This window comes from Gigantopelta aegis, chromosome 15 (genome assembly GCF_016097555.1).
Source record: "Gigantopelta aegis isolate Gae_Host chromosome 15, Gae_host_genome, whole genome shotgun sequence".
Lineage (NCBI taxonomy): Eukaryota > Metazoa > Mollusca > Gastropoda > Neomphalida > Peltospiridae > Gigantopelta > Gigantopelta aegis.
Genome location: NC_054713.1, coordinates 27,184,010 through 27,198,649, shown reverse-complemented (window position 1 = coordinate 27,198,649; position 14,640 = coordinate 27,184,010).

Below are 14,640 nucleotides of genomic sequence, written 5' to 3'. Positions count from 1 at the left end.
AACGAAGTCTAGGGCTACTAGGCCTATATGTGTCCAACACATGTAGGGTCGAATTATTATGAACTAGTGGTTGATAGACGAATCCAGAGAGGTTTAAGAAGAAAATAATAATAATAATTATTATTATTATTATTATTATTAAGTAGGAGGGGGAAATTCCACTGTGTTCAACGTTATTGAGTCTTGAGATAACCCCTGCGTTCATTGCGCCATCTAGCGGCAACATAAATATTTCCGTTTTGTGAGTGATCCGCAACTGGCGTATCAAGTGTGTCCCCCTTTGAGGAGTTACGGTAAGTCGTTTGCAGCATCACCTTTCATAAAACTTATGCACAATCAATATATGTTTCCCCTACAGGTACTATACAATTTCAAAGGATATAAATAGAAAAACATCAAAAACTTCATCTCTCTTGCTAAACGTCTTTTTATTTTTATGTCGTCTGCTCGTGTAAATTTTTAACAGTGGTTATGTATCGGCGTCCAAAACAAAACCAAGACTATATTGTTACAGGTTTTTTTACGTACAATTTCAAGAAACATGTATTATTTGTTTTTTGGAATATTTTTTTTTTTAAATGAAATTTACATTAGAAATGACTAAATATTTAATATACCGACAGACTGATCGGTAACTACAGGTGAACCAGAAGTGATCCGGAACTGGCGCATCACCCGTACCACTGAGCAGGCGCGTGCGCAGAGGGGCGGGGGGGTTGGTTTGGGGGTCGACCCCCCCCCCCCCCCGTCAGAAAGCAGCTCGGCTAGCCAGCAGAAAACACCTCAGAATAGTAGAAGGGGTAAATTTTTCAAAATTTTCGGGGGGAGGGCCTCCCAGACCCCCCGCCACGGGCGGCGCTGGGCTTCGCCAGACACCTCGACCCCCCCCCCCCCCTGCAAAATTTCCTGTGCACGCCCCTGCTGAGCTACCTACTGATGGAGCGATCCTAGACCAAATGCAGCGTCTGATTTTGGCAGGTGATTGGCGGTGCTTGTGCCCGGGTGGATATCTTTCCAGTGGTGGGATGTTGTGTGGTTGACATTCAACTAGGTCTAATCTTGATACACTATTAAATACCCCTTTTCTCGTAAACTGGATATTTCATGGAGATAGGACAGTCTCCTGTCTGATATATTGGCGTCCTCAAAAATCACTTTTCCGGTTGTAGACATATGTTGGTATTTAAAAGTTGATATGGATATGTTGATTCCACATTCCTCCCTTAAAGCCACGTTAATCTTATGTAATGTAGGTAATTCGCCCTCTCTATAAAACATTCCCAGTCTGGAGCTCCACGCGGTAAGACGTGTTTGTTTCGGTTGTGCACACTGCACGTGCTTTCGTGTTTTCGACTTGGGGGTCCTTCATTTCGTTGTTTTTGTCAGCGAAATAAAGTTTTCTACTGGGATGTATGCGGCCATTGGAACTGATTGAACGCTGGAACGCTTCTCGTTTCGACAGTCTGCACCACCAGGTTGGATTCTTTTTCAGCGAGATTCCTCGCCTCCACGTTTTTCTCCGTCTGACTATGTTGACTTGTTTTTTCGTGACTCGTATGACGGCCATTCTGCAGAACGCCACGGTTGTTCGCGTTTAGTCTCTGCATGTCCGAGCCTGTCCTAGCAGCACTGGAAGATTGACCGCCTGTCACGGTACATGCTCTTAAATTTGTTTCGCCTGTGGCGATTTTAATTGTGTTAGAGGGCCGTGTGCAGTTTATTGCCCGTAGCCCAGATGGGCAACTTGTTACGTAATACTTCGCACGATCGGACATTCCAATATGCACTTAGTCCAGCTGCGGAGGCCATGTGGCGAGTAGTTACGTAATACCTCTGCGAGTGCGGTTTTACAACCGTGATTTTGGCGACGATGGCGTCAGTAAGTCTGACGATCAGAGAGAAATAATACCGACTCTAGTAGAGTCAGACTATGAGATGATACGTGAGGTACCGCCTTGTACTCCCAGGCAAAATCCTGATTTATAATAAATAGCTAGTGTTTTAGAGATATCGAGAGAACGAATAGGAAGGCTCCGAAGGAACGTTAGTCCGTTTGGACTTTGGTAAATATCATTTCTGCTCTGTGTATAACCTTGATGTGATTGATGTGACTTTAAATATTTTAATACTGTATTATACCAATATTCTTTAGACAGTGTCTTCGGTCATCTGACGAAGTAAATCGTAGACTTTTTGTTCTAACATTATACGAGTATTTGGTAATATAAAGCTTAGCCAGTCATCCTAGACGACCCTAGGTAAACTGTAGGTTATTGTCTTTATTGTGATAGGTACCAGTATTCATTTTGTGTTACGGATTACTGGAAGAGTAGTTAAGGGTTAATTAAAAATTAACCTGTTAGGAATAGAGCTGTAATTCCTTTATTAATTAAGTTCCCCAAGAAGCGTTTCTAAATTATCACACGTTACTGAACGAGTAGTAAGGGTTAATTATAAATTAACCAGTTAGGAATGGTGTTGTATTTCCTTTATTAATTAACTTCTCCTGGAAGCGTTTCTCAATTATCACACGTGTGGGTGTGGTGTAACGGTGAAGTGATTCGCATATTGTGTAACTAGACACCTAGAGATTAACTAATTAAGTGATCAGTTCTGGGTTGTTATTATTGCTGTTATTAATTTACTACTACGGCTGTACATTTGTCAGCGTAGGATAATACAGATTCCAAAGTGTATTGTATTTTTGTTGTGTTTTCTAGAGAACTAACGTGCTATAATAATATATACTTATATAAGATCGTATCTCTGATCATACCTAGAGACGAGCCATACTAGGGTTTAACAGCCTGTTACAGAGAGATCTAATAGATATACAAGTAGGAGAGACATTTTGATAATCGTGTTTTATTCGGTTACGGGAATTATAGAATCCCCATGACAGGAGTAGAAAATTGGGGGCTCGTCCGGGATCTGAAACGGGACATGCATATTTAAAAAAGTATTGTTTGTAAATGGGGGCTTTATAAATTAATTTTACAAATTAACCAGAAGTAGCACGTTGTTCACTAGAAAACTAATTAATAATAAGTGCGTCATATCTAAACATGGACAAGAATTTGCTGGATAGGCCTACGCTCAGTGTAGTGGAGATTAAGCGAGCACGTAAGGCCGAGTTAGTTGAAATCGCGGGTGAGCGAGAAATTGATTTAACATCAGCTAAAACCTTAGGTGATATAAAGACAATTATTATCCAGGAAGTTTTTGGTGATAGGCCTGTTATGGAAGACAGTGAGATTGTCCCAGAGATAGAGATAAGTGACTTGAGTATGGAACAACAGTTAGCTTTTAAAAAGCTTGAGTACGAAAGAGAAGAACGTGCATTAGATAGAGAGAGAGAGAGAGAGAGAGAGAGAGAGAGAGAGAGAGAGAGAGAGAGAGAGAGAGAGAGAAGAGAGAGGGATAGAGAGAGGGAGAGAGAAAGAGAAGATAGAGATAGAGAAAAAGAAGATAGGGATAGAGAGAGAGAAAGAGAAGAGAGAGATAGAGAAGATAGACATAGAGATAGAGAGAAAGAAGATAGAGATAGAGAAGATAGAGATAGGGATAGAGAAGATAAAGGGAGAGAGAGAGAGAAAGAGAAGAGAGGGATAGAGAGAGAGAGAAAAAGAAGATAGGGATAGAGAGAAAGAAGAAAGGAATAGAGAATTCCAATTAGAAAAACTAAAAGTGGAACATGAGTTAAAGTTGAATACTGAAGAAGTTAGACGTGAGGCAGGAAATGGGTTTAACATGTCGGAGGCTTATAGATCAGTGCCGGTATTTGATGACGAGGAGGTAGATATGTTCTTTCAACTTTTTGAACGGGCCGCTAAGCAGCTAAATTGGCCGCAGTCTAAGTGGACATTGTTAGCCGTGTCTAAGTTTAAGGGGAAGGCTAGTATAGCTTATAATTCAATGAGTGATGAGCGAGCAAGTCAGTACGACCTAGTTAAGACGGCAGTGTTGAGGGCGTATGAATTACGTCCTGAGGATTATCGTTTACGGTATAGCGAGTTGAGAAAAATGCAGGGTCAGTCTTATAGTGAGTTTGTGGCTAAGAAGGCAGGGATGTTTGATAAATGGGTGGTGTCTCAACAGGTAGAGTCATATACCGAGTTACGGGAGTTGTTGATCTTACAGGACATTAAAAATGGATTACCAGTTAGCTTACGTATTCATTTAGAGGATCGTGATGTCAAAAAGATAGAGGAGGCAGGCATAGTGGCAGATGATTACGTGTTAATACACAAAGCTCAGGCAGTACCGGGTAGCTCTTTACAACAGGGTGATAAGAAGAAATTTCAGCCAGGTTTTCCCCGGGAAAGTAACTATCGGGGAGAGTCATCTAGTTGGTCAGCTAGTCAGGCAAGGAATGCACCTGGTGGGCAAAGTAAGGATAGACCTGCATTATCAGCCAATGCACGAACTTTTCGTCCACATTGCAGTTACTGTAAAAAGGATAACCATCTTATCGGGGACTGTTTTAAAAGGAAACGCGATAATGCGCAAGTGGTCGGTTTAGTGAGGTCAGCTCCGTTAGCGAGAGAGTTAATGGTTAGTCCCATGGCAGAGAAAGTAAACCCGTATGTGTCCACTGGTATGGTTTGTGATGTGAAACAAGAGTTGTGTCCTAAGGCAATATCAATCTATAGAGATACCGGGTGTAGTCAGAGTCTGATAACGCAAGAGTGTTTAGCTGGTATTGAAAATTCATAGGACGTAGTTTGGTTTTAACCTCGGTTACTGGAGAAAATATGGTTGTCAGATTACATAAGTTTTTCTTGTGTTCGAAGTTTGTGACGGGACCAGTCGTTATGGGTGTTGTGAAGGACTTGCCTGTTGAAAACATAGGAGTTTTGTTGGGAAATGATTTGACTAATCAGTGTTGTCAGCCGAAATGTGACCAGTTGTTAATTAAAGACAGCCCTTTACCAGTAGAAAAGAGTGAGGTTGAGGAGATTAGATATCCTGCGTGTGTAATGACTAGGGATATGACCAGTAGGTTAGCACAAGACGCAGAGGATATTTGTGATTTGTCTGATACGTGTGTGAGCCATGAAATTGGAGTGGATGAGGTTATCAGTAAAATTGTAGACAAGTCAACTGATGAATTAAATGTGGTGGAACCTGTTGATCTCCCGCAGAGGGGAATTGAACCAGTTGTCTTTGATAGAGGGGATTTACCTTGTAATAGACAAGAGTTCATTCTAGAGCAGGGGGCTGATCCAAATTTGTTGGCAGCTCGCACTACCTTGTTAACTGTGGACAAGGGAGTATTAATAAATAAGAGAGTTAGAAATCGAAGGTTGCCGGCGACCGAACTAGCTAGGGCGCAACTGAGCCATGCTCAGAACAAAATAAAATCAGAGTTTGATAGGAAGGCTAGGAAGCAACTGAGCCATGCTCAGAGCAAAATAAAATCAGAGTTTGATAGGAAGACTAAGAGTCGGGAATTTAAACCAGGGGAAAAGGTGCTGCTGTACCTTCCCATTAAACGGGGTTCATTACAGAACAGGTATTTCGGGCCCTATGTTGTGCACAAACGGGTTAATGAGACAGGTTATGTGGTAAACACTCCTGATAGGGTTAGGAAACGTAGGTATTGTCACATCAATTTGCTAAAAGGTTATTTTGACAGACTGCCGATAGTTCCAGAGAGACCGGTCCAAATTGAGAGACACTCAATTTCCTGTGATGACGTCAAGACTGCGGAGATCAAGTTGGCCAACGGCCAGATTCTAGCAGACTTGAACCCCCAGCGAGCAAAGCTGACTACATTGATACAAGACAATGTTTCCATTTGTCGGGACCTTCCAACGGTTACCAATACCTTAAGCCAAGATGTGCGCTTGGAACCCAACGCTACACCGCGTCGACAGCATGCCTATCGGAGAAAACCGGGAAAACGTGCGACGCTGAAAAGGAAGGAAACGAAGTTCCATTGGTCAGGTGAATGCGAGAAGTCATTCAACCGTATCAAGCAGATGCGCTACTCGTCTCCCGTGATGGTAGCACCAGACTACCGAATGCCTTTCAAGCTAGCTGCGAGAGCCAGTGACGTGGGTGCTGGAGCTGTGCTGTTCCCAGAAGACGAAGACGGACTGGACCATCCTAATGAAAGCCTCCAACCAGAGTGTTTTCAGATGGAGTCTTCTTCTGCAAGAATACCCAGTTACCATCGAACATATCAAGGGCACATCCAATGTAATCGCTGATGCCCTGTCCCGAAGTTGAACGTTATGATAATGTGTTGACATTCTTTATTTCTGTTTTGTTTATATATATTTTATTTGTATACCAGGGACTCAGAGACTCAGTGTGATTACTGGTAGTCACCTTATTATTACCTGTGTTATAAATGTCCGTATGCGTCGGTTAACGCACCTTTTTGTTTTAATGTAGTATATTTCCCTATTCCTAGAGTAGAGGAAATATCCTTTTTGAGGTGGGGGTGTGTCACGGTACATGCTCTTAAATTTGTTTCGCCTGTGGCGATTTTAATTGTGTTAGAGGGCCGTGTGCAGTTTATTGCCCGTAGCCCAGATGGGCAACTTGTTACGTAATACTTCGCACGATCGGACATTCCAATATGCACTTAGTCCAGCTGCGGAGGCCATGTGGCGAGTAGTTACGTAATACCTCTGCGAGTGCGGTTTTACAACCGTGATTTTGGCGACGATGGCGTCAGTAAGTCTGACGATCAGAGAGAAATAATACCGACTCTAGTAGAGTCAGACTATGAGATGATACGTGAGGTACCGCCTTGTACTCCCAGGCAAAATCCTGATTTATAATAAATAGCTAGTGTTTTAGAGATATCGAGAGAACGAATAGGAAGGCTCCGAAGGAACGTTAGTCCGTTTGGACTTTGGTAAATATCATTTCTGCTCTGTGTATAACCTTGATGTGATTGATGTGACTTTAAATATTTTAATACTGTATTATACCAATATTCTTTAGACAGTGTCTTCGGTCATCTGACGAAGTAAATCGTAGACTTTTTGTTCTAACATTATACGAGTATTTGGTAATATAAAGCTTAGCCAGTCATCCTAGACGACCCTAGGTAAACTGTAGGTTATTGTCTTTATTGTGATAGGTACCAGTATTAATTTTGTGTTACGGATTACTGGAAGAGTAGTTAAGGGTTAATTAAAAATTAACCCGTTAGGAATAGAGCTGTAATTCCTTTATTAATTAAGTTCCCCAAGAAGCGTTTCTAAATTATCACACGTTACTGAACGAGTAGTAAGGGTTAATTATAAATTAACCAGTTAGGAATGGTGTTGTAATTCCTTTATTAATTAACTTCTCCTGGAAACGTTTCTCAATTATCACACGTGTGGGTGTGGTGTAACGGTGAAGTGATTCGCATATTGTGTAACTAGACACCTAGAGATTAACTAATTAAGTGATCAGTTCTGGGTTGTTATTATTGCTGTTATTAATTTACTACTACGGCTGTACATTTGTCAGCGTAGGATAATACAGATTCCAAAGTGTATTGTATTTTTGTTGTGTTTTCTAGAGAACTAACGTGCTATAATAATATATACTTATATAAGATCGTATCTCTGATCATACCTAGAGACGAGCCATACTAGGGTTTAACAGCCTGTTACAGAGAGATCTAATAGATATAAAAGTAGGAGAGACATTTTGATAATCGTGTTTTATTCGGTTACGGGAATTATAGAATCCCCGTGACACCGCCCCACTCTAAGAAGAAATAGGAAGCGGGGTCGGCCCCTACTACTCTTTTTCTAGACTTTACATTGTTTTATAGTGATACCATCTCGTATCCTCCGGAGTCGGGCCCGTCCGCACCACTATACCAACCCATGACGACTGGACTATACCCTAGTCTGATACTCTACTCGTTCAGACGAATCCGGCTTCTCAAGATCTGTATTTCAGCACAGCACTACACCTTCAACGTCTATCGACTGTCAATCTAGGGGTTTTCTTGACGGGATGCAACCCATCTTGTCCCTTTAAGCTGTGCACCCAAACGGCCTTAACGAGGCCACTCGCGTGGACATATCGATCGGACTTTAAACGTTCAAAATTTTGTCGAAATTACTTCTGTTTTTGTAATATTATTAAATAGTCCGATCCTCTCTTCTTTCTCTTATTTAATTTTGGACTGTCCTTCTAAAATGCTCCAAATTATATAAATATTCGGCCGAGCAGTCAATTCTTTTTTATTTTTGGCTTGTAACCTTTTTCTGTTTTGTTCTTTAATCTATTAACTTTTTTACTAATTGCTATTTTCAAAATTCTGCCCATTTCCCCCCCCCCCCCCCCCCCCCCCTCCATCCCGAGTCAGGCCACCGATCTTATCGGAGGTCGGACTCGGGATGGGCGTGTTCAAAACCCTAGTGGTATATGGGCACGTTAAACTAGTTATCATTATCATCATCTCTATAAAATCTGTATACTCGTCATCCAATAACATCTTTATAAAATAAATCAATGAGTTTTCGGTCGCGTTTTTTAACAGTGATTTCTGTGCTTGGATTCGTAGAGCTTAGATTTTTCACAGTTCTTTTTACTGTTGAAACCGAAACTTTAAGTGCAGCGGCAACTCGATCGACAATTCGATAAGAAGCATACCTAGGTCTACCGCGCTGATATTAATCTTCAAAATAATCGAAAACGTTCTTAATACACAATTTTACATCAACTGAAGTGTTTTTCGATTTACCCATATTTTTTCCTCAAATACCAATAACAAGAATGTCGACAACTACATTTTCAATGAATTTATATACCCTACCTAACTTGTATTTTACGTGGTTTACACATTGCTACAATAGCACGTGCAGTCATAGATCGAAATAATGATGTTATTGACCAAGCAATGCTATCGTATTTTGAACATTCAGGGCTGTGTCTGCGGAATGAAAAAGTGGTTGAACCCATACGAGTCCGAACAATAGCCCTTTGGTTTTTCGCATTACAAATGTAACACCCCACCCCCAAACCCCAGCCCCTAGCACCACCCTAAATACTATATAATATATATATATATATATATATATATATATATATATATATATATATACATATACGTACGAGTTCCTAATTTAGAGGCAAATTAAATAACATTTTTATTATTATTTGATGTTGGTGGCCTTGACATTTTATTCCCCCCCCCCCAATGATGATTTGTATATAAAACCTGTCGGGGTTTGGGTTTGTTTTCATGTAAATGCAAAGAAAACAAATATCGAATAGGAAATAAACGTAACATTTGCAAAAAACTTTGGGTCTAAATAATTGAACAGGATAATAGTTCGCCGCAAACTAGCACGTGCATTTAATTGATACACTATGAATTTTACTTTGATATTGATTTAATTGCCAAGAGTTACCAATTTGGAGTTTAATTATAGTTTTGTTGATAACTGGAATTTAGTTAGGACGTTTAGAAGTAACTAGCGGATTAATATTATAATACCATGTATTTGTTGTTTGGTCCCAGTCTTGCTATTTGTTGATGTAACATTTCGTGGTCTTACACATAATTTCTGATGCCTAGTGGTTCGTCTTTGACCATTTTGTCTTTTGTGATCAAAAGTCGGGGCCATAGCTAGGATTTTTGTTTGGGGGGCCAACGGTGTAGTTAATGGTCTAAAACTCCATAAACGGTTTCTTTAAATTTCTATAATCTTTTTCGGGGGGGGGGGGGGGGGGGGGAGACAACTGCCCCCATTGCCTCCCCCCCACACTAGCTACGGCCCTGATTACAAACCCAAATTAGTAAATATTTTGGTGAAAAGCCATTAATATGTTACATAGCCAGGTCCACTTTAATACTGGCAGCATTTTTTTTTAAATGATGTCAAAATGGCCACCTATTGGTTGAAAATCTGGTTCTTGAGAATGTTTTGTTATCTAAACACCAGTGTGTGAGTCTCTGGTGAAAAAATTACACTTTTGTCCAGCCTGTCCCCAAACAGCCCTAAATTGACCGTAACAGATCTTACTATACAGTCCAGAGTTGGAAAACACATTAATAACAAATCATATTTTTGTTTTTGCCGTGGCCATTTTTTTCTGCCAGGAATGGACTGATGAAATCACACTGAAACTGAAATATTACAAACAGAAGACAAAAATTCCACAAAATGTTACAATGTAATTTATTCAATAAATTAAATAATATATTTTATTATGAATGTTTTAGCATTGAAGATCAGCTGTAATAAACTGTTTTCAGTCTACTTGATTTGTACTAAGAAACTGGAACGACCCATTTGAAAGTTCTGTTCTGTGATATATACATGTATCTTCCAAAGCTACATATTATATAATGGTAATTAACCAAAAAGGCTAATTTAAATATTAGTGATCAGGCGTATTTAACCTTTACTGTTTTACATGGTGTTTGGCTTTTAAAAAAATATATAGTGCTAATTACATGTATTTTAAAAGAAAACTTGTCAGTAAAACACTTCCAAGTTCAGCCAGCCATTTTTCGCTAACGTCTGCAAACTATTTGGACTGGTTCCCGAAATCTTGTTTAGCGGACGTTCGCAACAAGCGGTTGACTGAACCTACTACCTCAGTTTTACCCCAATAAACAATGTAGTGAGAATTTTGCTCAACCACAATTAGAATAATCTCATCAATTCACAATAACCCATGAAAAAAATAAACTCTGTATTAATTTACAACCACTGTTGTTTTTGTTTTTTAATGTGTGAATATTGAATCCTGAAATGTGAACTATAATGGTGGGTTTCTGAATTATGCGATCTGAATTTGCGTTCATAGCTGCATATACATGTAGTATGGGCCAAAACAATGAAAGTTGCAGAGATTGTGCGTCCATACATGAATAATAATAAAATAATAATAATAATAATTTTAAAAAGTAAACTACCATCAAACCTGTATTATGCTATGCAGCCATTTGTTATGGGGATGATATATAGAGGATACTCCCCGAGTGTCTTGTGATATCATAATTTATCAGCACGAGTTGATAAAGTACGAAATCCGAGGCTTGCTAATAAGTTATGATATCACAAGACACGAGGGGTATTCTTTTTATCATCCATTATTATTCTTTTCATTTGCAACAATTGTAAACAATGTCAGTAATGTGGGTTGAATGTCACTATATTTGGCAGTGGTAGACTCGTTAACTAGCAGAACGAAAGTGGCTTGGCGTCACTAATGATACGTTTAGCGCTGAAACATACAGTGAAGTAACAAAATAATGTTCTCCTAAGAGAATATCGCAGGAGATATTGTACATTATGGTGCTAGCGATATCTCCTACAAAAGCCTTTAAGGATGATAAAATATGAACTGCCAAAGCTTAGCGACTGTTAAAAAAAATCAACATTTTAATGTGCATACAAACCATATATTGTTTTGATACCTCCAAACCCCACTTGCCCCAATAAAATAAAAACATACTGGTACATCAAGAATGTTATTTTCTAGGAAATATTTAAAAAAAAATAGTTTAGATAGATGTGAACAGCCCTCAATACCCTGCAGTTTGATACAGGTGTATTTGTACTATTTTAATAGTTTACAGTGATAACAGTATGGTTGCATACAGACTCCATTAATTTCACCATGTATAAAGACATGTATCTATGGTGGCACAGACCTGTCATTGACATATTTTAGGGTTAGGGTTAATTTTTACAACATGTTATGATACATGAATATAAATGTATGTGATAACAGTATGATTGTGTACAGACTCCATTAGTTTCACCATGTATGTTGTTATGTTGGTGGCAGTTTTATGCCACCCAATGTACATGTATCACCAAAGTTCATCAATTAAGACACATTTCTGCACAATGTCAAAAGCATTGTTATCACAATAATATACATTGGTATTTTTATGTAGTACAGTCATGTACATGTATATTATAAATATCAATTTTATCCACATTATCAACAGATACAATCACAAATTTAAAAAACCTTTTCTTTTGTACATGTAAATGGATTGTGAGAACTTATTAAACGGACAGTCTCATAGTTGCATAAAGTAAAGTAAAGTTTGTTTTATTTAACGACACCACTAGAGCACTGATTTTTTATCTTATCGGCTATTGGACGTCAAACATATGGTCATTCTGACACCGTTTTTTTTATAGAGGAAATCTGCTGTCGCCACATAAGCCACTCTTTAATACTCTCTCCAATAAGGAGGTTTTATGATTAATATACAAGAGATGGGTTTAATTTGTCAGTATTACAAAAAAATTATTAAATAAAAAAAGTGACATAGAAAATGTAAAGTTAATGGAAAAATAAGTTGAAAGTTTGTTTTGTTTAACAAAACCACTAGAGCACATGTGACATTGATTAATTAATCATCAGCTATTGGATGTCAAACATTTGGTAATTCTGACTAATAGTCATCAGAGGAAACCTGCTACATTTTTTCCATTAACAGCAAGGGATCTTTTATATAGCTGACAATTAATTAATCAAAATGCTCTAGTGGTCTTTATACAAAACAAACTTTGTTTTTATTTAAGGTTACACACCACCATTAATTACTCCATGCAGTTCAATACAACTGCAGTTATGATATACTACAGTGAAACCCCTCTAAACCAGACACCCTTAGAACCAAGACAAATGTCCAGTTTTAAGAGGGATCCAGTTTACAGACGTTAAATTCTGTACTGTTTTTAAAAAGGGACTCTCTGAAACGTCCGTTTTTGAGGGAATTCCGGTTTACAGAGGGTCCGGTCTTGAAAGGTTTCACTGTAGTATGCTATGAAAAATACAACATGATCGAGAGGGTCCACAGACTACTAGTGTTAGGGAATGCTCTCCATTAACAAGTTAATTAGTACTGTTTAAAAACAAAATCAATATAGGTTGACTACAAAAATATACAATTAGCCACCCTCATGCCAGAGCACTGCCTTGTGTTGCTGTTACACAAGTGACAGTATATCACTTGCATAGTTGTTATCAGTTGGTACTACATATATAACAAGTAACTTCAAACCAATGGGTTATTTAAATACCATAGAGCTAGGTCAACCTACTTGTAATCAAGCAAAGATTTCAAAAGGCATTTTAGAATTTTTCTTTTTGTTTCTGAGGAACTTTTTTCTAAACTGGACTATATTAAACTGCTACAACAAGTAACGACATGACAAATGGTGGTGTGGTTCCATTAACGGACAGGACACACTATGAATATTTTCCATTTATTTTTCCAATTTTTAATACTGTTTTGATATTCTTCAGTTGATTATGCAAAGATTATAACATGTGGGATAAATTACTTTGTACCCGTAGTTATTTATTAGTCACACATAGTAAAAATAGTGAAATATATCCCACCTATAATCGTTGCAGAATTAACTCAAGAACATCAAAATTGTAATGTGGTGCCACTCAGTATTTAAACGGTGGTAGCGTCGCCAATCCTTGGCAAAAATTATGTAAATGATGGTATCATTGACTGTATTTGGCAAAACATGTGAACACTATAGAAAATATTCATATGCATGGCACTTGCAACTTTGAGACAGCACCTGCAGTGAGAACTAGGAAGGAATGTTTTGTTTAATGACGCACTCAACACATTTTTATTAACGGTTATATGGCATCAGACATATGGTTTAAGGACCACACAGATATATAGAGGAAACCGGCTGTCGCCACTTCATGGGCTATATTCTTTTTCGATTAGCAGCAAGGGATCTTTTATAGGCCCCCTATGTATCATCCCAGACAGGATAGGATATACCACACCTTTGTTACACCAGTCGTGGAGCACTGGCTGGAACGAGAAATAGTCCAATGAGGCCTAAACTGACCGCGCATCAAGCGAGTGTTTTACCACTGGGCTACGTTCCGCAGTGAGAACTAAGTCAGACACACTACTACACATGTAGACTTACATCTGACACATACATGCAACAGACCTACTCATCACAAGTTTAATGTCTACAATATTGCACATTTTGTCCACATTTTATTGTTTTTACTAGTGCTAGGAATTGGTTGGAATGTCGTCATCAATCATCAGTTATGATTGGATTGCACCGACCGATCGTCAAAACTTTTGATTACATAATCAGTTAGAATTATAAGAATGTAAGAGAATGTAAGAAGGATTTGAATAATGCGGATCATGCACCTGTTGTTGTGTTCCCTGGAACAGACCCTACAAATGACACCTTTCAGGACATGGGATTTCAAATTTCATGGGAACTGATCGGAAACTGTTTTCAGGTTCCACTGAATAGTCGTATTCGATATAATAATCATGGGGGAAAACAATTTGGTTCTGTGATTTTACCAACACCGAATCTGTAAGTTTCCGTGAAATCCGAAAGCCTGATATTTTACCTTTAATATCTGTACCCAAACCCCAGCACATTTAGATCAATTCTATCACTTAACCTGGAGAAACAATAACAGTTAAAGGCATATTGTCACAGACCACAGACCTATTAAATAGCCTAACAAAGTATAACCTAAAAATATATAATTTTTATTTGTCCCTAAATGTACTTTATTCAACCATCTACATAGCCACCATACTCCACTTATTAATGATATTTCGTCAAAATAATAGAATTATGGCAATGGTCTATAATTCAAAAACCAATATTGTCAAGAGGGTTGACA